Genomic DNA, 10,343 nt, shown 5'->3' on the forward strand with positions numbered 1-10,343 from the left:
GAAACAAGGAGGTGAAAAATGCCATGAGAAAATTAGTGAGCAGAAAAGTGACGTTAGGAGTGAAATGAAAAATGTGACGTGTAGAATGATGGTAGTTCTGTAAAGTAACGATATTCAGCAGGAATTTTAGAGAAAAGAGATTTTAGTATCACAGTCATTCAGTTTTTCTTTGAAAATTCCCAACGATTTTATCTGAATCCTGCTATTGCCATTCTATTTTGATGTGAACGCTTGCAGTATTTAAGGCTGAGTGAAGAGTGTAAACATTTCCAGTTCTTTTACACCTAATTTCAATTAGATTATTAATTATTATTGTTGTTATTATTATTATAGTCCAAGTCGCACTGCAGCAGTATGACCCCAGTGGTAGCCCTGGACTGTGGCTCTGAAGTCATGGGTACTAGTCTTGGTTCTGTCACATTATGACTTTGGCTCACTCACTTCCTTTCTCTGAATCTCTGTTTCCTTTCTACTTTTTGCCAATTTAGACCTTAATGTCTTCAGGGCAGGGACTGTCTCTTACAATATATTTGTTCAGCACCAAGCACATGGAGTCCCAACCGCAGTTCAGGCCACTAGGCAAAACTGCAATACTACTAGTAGTAATAATTTTGCATTATGTTCTCATGAACATTTAGGCATGTGTACATTGTGAGGATCTGTTAAATGCATCTGAACCATCTAGATTTACATTTACACCTCTACCTCGACCCGATACAACACAAATTCAGATATAACGAGGCAAAGCAGTGCTCCGGGTGGGCAAGACTACGCACTCCAGTGGATCAAAGCAAGTTCGATATAACGTGGTTTCACCTATAACACGGTAAGATTTTTTGGCTCCTGAGGACAGCGTTATATCGAGGTAGAGGTGTATGTACAATGCAATTTATGTCATGTCAATGTAGTACATTTTAGTTAAGCTGCTCACAGAGGGTTGTGCAATATGGGTCTCTCTTGAATTAGAGCTATTTTGGACAGAGTATTAGAAGGGGGTTCTTTCAACCCATTTGAAAGAGAATGTTTGTGAGTGGAGAGGGTTAAGGCATTTGAAATCCAGTGCACGACCTGTAATGAACACCACCACCCTGGTTTGACCAGCAAGAATCAACTAAAAGAACAACACCACTGGTCGTGAGATGCTCATTCTGTTCAGGTTTGCCTCTATTCATTACAATGATGCTACTTACCCTCCTAAAGAAGCTACATTCAATTTGCAACATTAACACTCTTCCCCACAATCAATAGATTCCTGCACTCCCTGAATATTTTTTGACCACCAGAACTTCAGAGCACCCAAAGCAGAACATATCTCTTGTGAGAATCCAAGACTCCTCTATCTTGGTGAGAATCTGAGACACCATAATAGAGGCTCAACTTAAATGTATACCCCAAATTAAAAAACATAGTAAAAGAACCAAAAAAGTGCCACTGTGGCTAAACAACAAAGTAAAAGAAGCAGTAAGAAGCAAAAAGTCATCCTTTAAAAAGTGGAAGTTAACTCCTAGTGAGGAAAATAGAAAGGAACAAACTCTGGAAAATGAAGTGTAAAAATATAATTAGGAAGGCAAAAAAGAATATGAAGAACAGCTAACCAAAGACTCAAAAAGTAATAGCATTTTTTTAAGTACATCAGAAGTAGGAAGCCTGCTAAACAACCAGTGGGGCCATTGGACAATCGAGATGCTAAAGGAGCACTCAAGGATAATAAGGCCATTGCGGAGAAACTAAATGAATTCTTTGCATCGGTCTTTGTGGCTGAGGTTGTGAGGGTGTAACAGGGCGGTACTCACCCCTGTGGCGCCTCCTACTGGTTACTCCGGGAATTAGCTCTTCTTCCAGTCCGGAGCGCCCCCTGCAGGCTGGTGATCCACCTGTTTTGCTCTCGGCCCCGTGTCCCTCCCTGGACCCGGTGCCCCTTTAACTATAACTGGGTCTCCTCCTCCCAGGGGAGCCCCCACCCTGCTATCCCCACTTTGCCTCAGTAGTGGCCACTGACAGTCATGGTCTAGCTCCACACCCTGGAGCAGACTGCAGCATCGGCCCACTCATCACAGGCAAAAGGGGTTTGGACCTGCTGCTTTACCTACTCCTGGGTTGTCCCTTGCAACCCCCAGTACCTCTTGCCCTTTCCTAGGCTGCAGCCTGGGGCTTTCCAGGCTGGAGCTTCCCTGGCTCCTCAGCCCTTCCCCAGCCTTGCTTCACCATAGGTACCTTTTCAACCTCTAAGCAGCCAGGCCCCTGCCCCTCTCCCTCTAGAAGCAGAGAGAAACTGACTGCTCCTGGCTTCCCTGCCTTCTTATAAGCCCTGTTCAGTTTGGGGCGTGGCCTCCAGCTGCAGCCACTTCCCCAATCAGCCCAGCCAAAAAGCCCCTTCCCAGGGCTGTTTTAAAGCCCCGAAGGGCAGGAGCGGGTAGCCACCCCGCTACAGAGGGAGATTCCCAAACCTGAGCCACTCTTTTTAGATGGCAAATCTGAGGCACTGTCCCAGATTGGGGTGTCATTAAAGGAGGTTTTGGAACAAACTGATAAACTAAACAGTAATAAGTCACAGGACCAGATGGTATTTACCCAAGAGTTCTGAAGGAATTCAAATGTGAAATTGCAGAACTAACTGTAGTCTGTAACCTATCATTAAATCAGCTTCTGTACCAAATGACTTGAGGATAGCTAATGTGACACCAATTTTTAAAAAGGGCTCCAGAGGTGATCCTGGCAATTACAGGCCAGTAAGCCTGACTTCAGTACTAGGCAAACTGGTTGAAATGATAATATAGGACAAAATTGTCAGACACATAATTAATATAATTTTTTGAGGAAGAGTCACCACGCTTTTTGTAAAGGGAAATCATGCCTCACCAATCTAATAGAATTCTTTGAGTGGGTCAACAAGCATGTGGACAAGGGGGATCCAGTGGATATAGTGTACTTAGACTTTCAGAAAGCCTTTGACAAGGTCCCTCACCAAAGGCTCTTAAGCAAAGTAAGCTGTCATGGGATAAGAGGGAAGGTCCTCTCATGGATTGGTAACTGGTTAAAAGATAGGAAACAAAGGGTAGGAATAAATAGCTGGTTTTCAGAATGGAGAGAGGTAAATAGTGGTGTCCCCCAGGGGTCTGTACAGGGCCCAGTCCTATTCTTAAATGATCTGGAAAAAGGAGTAAACAGTGAGATGTCAAAATTTGCAGATGATACAAAATTGCTCAAGATAGTTAAGTCCTAGGCAGACTGTGAAGAGCTACAAAAGGATCTCTCAAAACTGGGTGACTGGGCAACAAAATGGCAGATGAAATTCAGTGTTGATAAATGCAAAGTAATGCACATTGGACAACATAATCCCAGCTATATATGTAAAATGAGGGGGTCTAAATTGGCTGTTGCTACTCAAGAAAGAGATCTTGGAGTCATTGTGGATAGTTCTCTGAAAACATCCACTCAATGTGCAGTGGCAGTCAAAAAAGCGAACAGAATGTTGGGAATCATTAAGAAAGGGATAGATAGTAAGACAGAAAATATTATATTGCGTGTATATAAATCCATGGTACACCCACATCTTGAATACTGAGTGCAGATGTGGTCGCCCCATCTCAAAAAAGATATATTGGAATTGGAAAAGATTCAGAAAAGGGCAACCAAAATGATTGGGGTATGGAACGGCTACCATATGAAGAGAGATTAATAAGACTGGGACTTTTCAGCTTGGAAAAGGGACGTCTAAGGGGAGATATGATAGAGGTCTATAAAAACATGACTGGTGTGGAGAAAGTAAATAAGGAAGTGTTATTTACTCCTTCTCATAACACAGGAACTAGGGGTCACCAAATGAAATTAATAGGCCGCATGTTTAAAACAAACAAAAGGAAGTATTTTTTCACACAATGCACAGTCAACCTGTGGAACTCTTTGCCAGAAGATGTTGTGAAGGCCAAGACTATAACATAGTTCAAAAAAGAACTAGATAGGTTCATGATAGCTAGGTCAATCAATTAGCCAGGATGGACAGGGATGGTGTCCCTAGTCTCTGTTTGCCAGAAGCTGGGAATGGGCGACAGGGGATGGATCGTTTGATGATTACCTGTTCTGTTCATTCCCTCTGGGCAGGAGCGGCGCCAGAGTTTCTGGCGCTATAGGCAGAATTCGGGGGGCAGCATTTTGTGCGCTCCCCACGGGGCGTGCGGGAGCTTCCGGTTCCACTCCCATCGCGCCGCCGAAGAAGGACCCTCAGCCGAAATGCCGCAGGTGACAGCGGCAGTCATTGAGCTGCTCAATTGCCTGCTGCTGTTTTCCGCGGCACATTGGCAGAAGGTCCTTCTTCGGTGGTGCGACGGGAGCGGAACCGGAAGCTCCCGTGTGCCCCGTGGGGAGCGCACAAAATGCCGCCCCCCGAATCCTGGCACCCTAGGCGACTGCCTAGGGTCGCCTAATGGAAGCGCCGGCCCTGCCTCTGCGGCACCTGGCATTGGCCCCTGTTGTAAGACAGAATACTGGGCTAAATAGACATTTGGTCTGACCCAGTATGGGCGTTATGTTCTTATGTTCTCTAATACAAATCTATATGTTCCAGTAAGGGTCAACCATCTCTCTAAAAACTGTTCCCTCCCAATGCACCCACCTCATACACATGCAGAAAGATCAGCTCTCTAGAATATGAAACATCCAGGCCACCCAAGAGCAGCAGCCCCACCTGCACACCATGCTTAGCAATCTCAGGAGAAGGAGCAAGACCAAACTTCTTTTTCATTCTTGTGTTTGTCTCTCATGTTTTAGGCTGCCCGCAATAGATCAGCAAGGGTGATTCCTTCGGATATGTTTTTCTATGGTAATGTGGACATAAGACTAGCTTATTTCACTCACCCAATCAAACAGTCGGCAAAAGGTAATGAAGTTTGGTTGATGTTGACTTGGGATGGTTTGGAATGGGTGGGAAAAGAACTGCTAGCTTATCACCTCTTCCAGCCATGGTTCCTGTCTCTTGGAATTTCCCCTGCAGTAGAAAATGATCATGTCCCAGAAGTCCTAATACTGCATTATGAGGTCACACCAGCATGTGATGGCACTGTGTCCTCAGAACAGCTTGGTGAAACACCATCACTTGTTGATTTAACATGAAGACAAAATGTCATCACATCATGATGCTGGTTTACAATACCCAAAACAACTTAAGGCTATTTGACTGGACCTTACTCTCACCACCCAGGGCAAGAGAAAACCAGCAACATGAGGAATTTTAATGGGATATATGGACAGGTCACCATCAGCTATTTAATTAAGTCCCCTTTGGAGATTAATCTTTACATAACTCTTGAGGAAATTGAGATAAAGTACAATCTTCAGGGGAACTATTAGGGAGCGCACCACACCTAATCTGTAACTTGGGAGAAACTATACACAGAATTTTGGGGGAGGGCATGATTGCTGTGGAAGTAGCAGAGAGGTTACAGCCAGTGATGAGCTGCCAAATTTTTAACAACGGGTTCCCTCCTCCCTCCAAAATTTTAACAACGGGTTCCCCCCTTCCCCCCCCTCCGTGGGGGGGGGGGTCGTGCCCCATCCAACCCCTCATGTTCCTTAACACACACACTCCGAGACCCCTGATCCATCCCCCCCTTCCCTGTCCCCTGACTGCCCCTTGCCGCCCCACCCAACCCCTCCTCTCATTCTCAATGGCCCCCCAGAACCCCTACCCCATACAACTACCCCTTCTCTCTGTCCCTGAGTGCCCCCACCACCTCATCCAACCCTGCTCTTTCCTGACTGCTCCCCGGGACCCTTGCCCCCATTCAATCCCCCTGTTCCCTGCCCTCTGACTGCCCTGACCCTATCCACCCCCACAACCCACCCTCCCTGCCCCCTTACCACACTGCCTGCGGACTGGGTCCACTCTGCCAGGACCACGACCGGGCGGGCACCGGGTCCCGACTCCCCGGGCCGCTCGGCCCGACTCCCCGGGCTGGCCCGGCACCGGGGCTGGGGCCCGGCCTCTCGGCCCGACTCCCGGGCCGGGCGGCACGAGGCCCGGCCGCTCGGCCCGACTCCCGGGCCGGGCCGGCACCGGGCCCGACTCGCCGAGCCGCTCGGCCCGACTCCCGGGCCGGGCGGCACGGGCCCGACTTCGCCGAGCCGCTCGGCCCGACTCCCGGGCCGGGCGGCACGAGGCCCGACTCGCCGAGCCGCTCGGCCCGACTCCCGGGCCGGGCTGGCACCGGGCCCGACTTCGCCGAGCCGCTCGGCCCGACTCCCGGGCCGGCAACGGGGCCCGGCCACTCGGCGGCAGCCGCGGGGCCCGACTCCCCGGGCCGGCGCTGGGCTGGAGGGAGCCGCGGTCTGGGACCGGGAGCTGCTGAGCCAGCCGCACCTCCCCTCCCCCTCCGCGCCCCAGCTTACCTGCTGGCTGCCTCCATGCTGCTTGTTCAGGCTTCCCGCGAACATCTGATTCGCGGGAAGCAGGGGAGGGGGAGGAGAAGGGGCGGAGCAGGAGAGGAGTGGGCGGGAACTTTTGTTAAATTTAGCAGCCCTTAACAAGCGGTTCTAAAATGGCTGCTAAAATTTAACAACGGGTTCTCGCGAACCCGTGCGAACCCGCTGCAGCTCACCCCTGGTTACAGCTACTGTCCCTCCTTTTTCTTCATCATTCCTCACAATCCTCTTTCCCTAACTACCTCTTGGAAGTCATGGCTGAATTCTCCCCACATCTCGGGGTGGTTGGTAAATGGAAGTAGGAGGGGTGGGTGAAATGGGGTCTTCCTCGCTCCCTATCATGTGGCTGGGCATGAGAGTCTGTTCTCTCTCTCTTCTCTTGGCACGCTCTGCTCACCAGTTCCTGGAAAATATTCCTAGGAATTTCTGTGTTGAGTATCAGTCAGAGCCTGTAAAATGCTTAAAGCCTTGAGTGTTGGCTGCAAATTTTGGTCCAAAATACTAATAAAACAGTGACATAAAATGTTTGTGTATTTTGAACTCGTAGTTATTGTGACTATACTCAATGATGAGCTGCCAAAATCTTAACAACGGGTTCCCTATAAAAAGTTCTGATTTAAGGGATGTGCGACAGCATGTATTTTTTGTACCAATAGGGTTACCATACGTCCATATTTTCCCAGGAGGTGATTAAGAACCGAAAAGCCTGACATGTCCAGGAAAATACAGATGTATTTTAACCCTACCTAAAGTTCTTTTTTAAAAAGATGGGGCTGAACTAGAAATGAGCTCCGTTTCACATGTGTGGGTGGTGATCAGGGACAGTCTCAATTTTTGGGTCTTTTTCTGATATAGGCTCCTATTACCCCTCAGCCCCGTCCCGATTTTTCACACTTGCTGTCTGGTCACTCTAGGGTGTGCACACGTGTGGGTCCCAGCTGCTCCCTGCCCCCCCCTCACTGAAGCAGGTGTGCAGGGTTACTGCCCTGGGAACTGCAGGGCACCAGTGGATGTGGGGCTGGCTGCAGATAGGAGCGTGGGGCAGGGCTAGCTGGAGGCAGGGAGTGACACGGGCTGGCTGTGGGCAGGTGATGCAGACGGGCGGGCTGCGGGTGGCTGTGGGCAGGGGGTGGCTGCGGGCGGCTGTGGGCAGGGGGAGGCTGCAGGCAGGGGGTGGCGGTGGCAGGGGCTGCAGGCAGAGGCTGGCTGCGGGCAGAGGGTGGCTGTGGCAAGGGCTGGCTGCGGGCAGAGGTCGGCTGTGGGCAGGGGCTGGCTGCGGGTGGCTGTGGGCAGGGGGTGGGGCAGAGGGCGGCTGTGGGCAGGGGCTGGCTGCGGGTGGCTGGGGGCAGGGGCTGGCTGGGGGCAGAGGGCGGCTGTGGGCAGGGGGGTGGCTGCGGGCAGGGGGGTGGGTGTGGGTGGGTGTGGGCAGGGGCTGGCTGCGGGTGGCTGTGGGCAGGGGTGGCTGCAGGTGGTTCTGGGCAGGGGTGGGGCACGGGCTGGCTGGGGCGGCTGGGGCAGGGGTGGCTGGGGGTGGCTGGGGCAGGGGCTGGCTGGGGGCAGGGGCGGGCTGGGGGTGGCTGGGGCAGGGGGCTGGCTGTGGGCAGGGGCGGCTGGGGGCAGGGGCGGGCTGGGGTGGCTGGGGCAGGGGCTGGCTGCGGGCAGGGGTGGCTGGGGTGGCTGGGGGCAGGGGCTGGCTGTGGGCAGGGGGTGGCTGGGGTGGCTGGGGGCAGGGGCTGGCTGTGGGCAGGGGCGGGCTGGGGTGGCTGGGGCAGGGGCTGGCTGCGGGCAGGGGGGTGGCTGGGGGTGGCTGGGGGCAGGGGCTGGCTGCGGGCAGGGGGGTGGCTGGGGGTGGCTGGGGGCAGGGGCTGGCTGCGGGCAGGGGGGTGGCTGGGGGTGGCTGCGGGCAGGGGCTGGCTGTGGGCAGGGGGGCGGCTGGGGGCAGGGGCGGGCTGGGGGTGGCTGGGGGCAGGGGCTGGCTGTGGGCAGGGGGGCGGCTGGGGGCAGGGGCGGGCTGGGGGTGGCTGGGGGCAGGGGCTGGCTGCGGGCAGGGGTGGCTGGGGTGGCTGTGGGCAGGGGCTGGCTGGGGCAGGGGTGGCTGGGGCAGGGGGTGGCAGAGGGCGGCTGGGGGCAGAGGGCGGCTGGGGGCAGGGGCTGGCTGCGGGCAGGGGCTGGCTGGGGGTGGCTGTGGCAGGGAAGGCGGGGGAGGGGCGCAGATACTCACACGGTGGGGGGGGCTGGGAGCAGCAGGACGCAGCCAGGGACTCACCAAGCAGCAGCAGGAGCCCCAGGGCCAGAGGTCCAAAGAGCAGGAGCAGCAACAGGGCCAGGAGGCAGCTCACATGGCTCTCGCAGCACAGCGCAGCGCCCCCCGGCAGCCGGGAGGAGGAATTACAGGCTTCCCAGGCAGAGCCCATCAAAGCTTCCCTCGCAGGGAAGCTAGTTAACAAGCGGTTCTAAAACCGCTTCTAAATTTAACAACGGGTTCGCGCGAACCAGTGCGAACCGGCTCCAGCTCATCCCTGACTATACTGCCTATTGATCCATTACCTAGGTGAACACCTATACCGGTGCACAAGGAATCAAGCATTGGGCAAATCTCCATCTGGTGTAAATCAGCATATCTCCATTGAAGTCAATGAACCAGATCCCCAGCTGGTGTAAATTGACATAGTTGTTTGAAGTCTAGACAGCCATGCCAATTTATACCAGCTCTGGATTTGGCCCAATTAACTTTTAAAGTGAGAGGACATTAGATCCAAAACTAAGTTCTTTTGCTTCCTGTTCTCACTGCTTGTAACTATAATCACAGACTCTCCATGAAATCTAACAATTCTTACAGTGTGTTCTCCTGTTTATCCAAGAGTTCAGAGTATGGGCTGTACGGCTTGTGCTGAAGCCCACGGTCTTTATTAAGTTCAAAACTAAAAATCAGTGCCCCTCTGTCCGTTTCCCCGCAGGCAGGCAGGGGTGGAGGGGTTCAAACACCGCTTGGATCAATGCTCTCCATCCTAGCTCAGGCTTTGGTTGGTTTCCTTCATTTCTCCCCCAGTCCTGGTAGTTTGTTCTGGGAAGTTTCTCAGGCAGCAGGAATTCTCCATGGTCTTTCAGGAGAACTGGGAGTGCAAACCTGCTCAAGCCTCCATAATAGCCAGGTCCCTAGCAAATTCAGGGCTCACTTTGACTAATTTACAAACCCTCTGGCCTTGAAATTGACCAAAGTCACCATTTCAGATGTTTCCACCTGATATTTCCTGGTATTGTAACCATGGGGGTCCCGACCAAACTGGGAGAATGGGGGAGTTCAGAGGTTGTTGTGGGGGGGTTCACAGCATTGTCACACTCACTTGTGTGCTGCCTTCAGACCTGGGCTCCAAGGGCAGCAGCCAGCAACCTTTCTGAAGCTAGAGGAGGTTCCCAGATGTGCAGGTGGGTCCCTGATGTTGGGAGCACCTCAGCTCCTACCTATTACTTGGGAACACCTCGGCTCCTATCATTTTCAGGGCATCCAGAGAAATGGACCCTTGAGCCCCAGAAGGAACTGCAAGGGAAGCCCAGAGCTCTCACTTCAGATGCCAGGCAGAAGCCCTGAGCCCAGGCCCCCAGAGTGCCGGCAGGAGTTGGGAGGGGCATGAAAGTCCTGAGCCCAGTGCCCCAGCACTGGCTGCAGCCACAGGGGGCCAGAAGCTCTGAGTCCAGGCACCCAGAGATGTGACTGGAGCAGAAGCTGCCAAGGCCAAAGCCCTGAGCCCAACGCCGGGCTGATGCAGCACACTCACTTCTGCATTGCCTCTGCAGGTGCATCTGATATCCCCACAGAGAGGAAGTCCTGTCACCAGCCGGGCAGAGAAACAGCTAGTAGGCCCCTACTGGGTTCTCCTGGCTGGGGGGTCCAGCAGGACGGGGAGATCGGATTTCATGGGGCAGGG

This window comes from Mauremys reevesii, unplaced genomic scaffold (assembly GCF_016161935.1).
Source record: "Mauremys reevesii isolate NIE-2019 unplaced genomic scaffold, ASM1616193v1 Contig2, whole genome shotgun sequence".
Lineage (NCBI taxonomy): Eukaryota > Metazoa > Chordata > Testudines > Geoemydidae > Mauremys > Mauremys reevesii.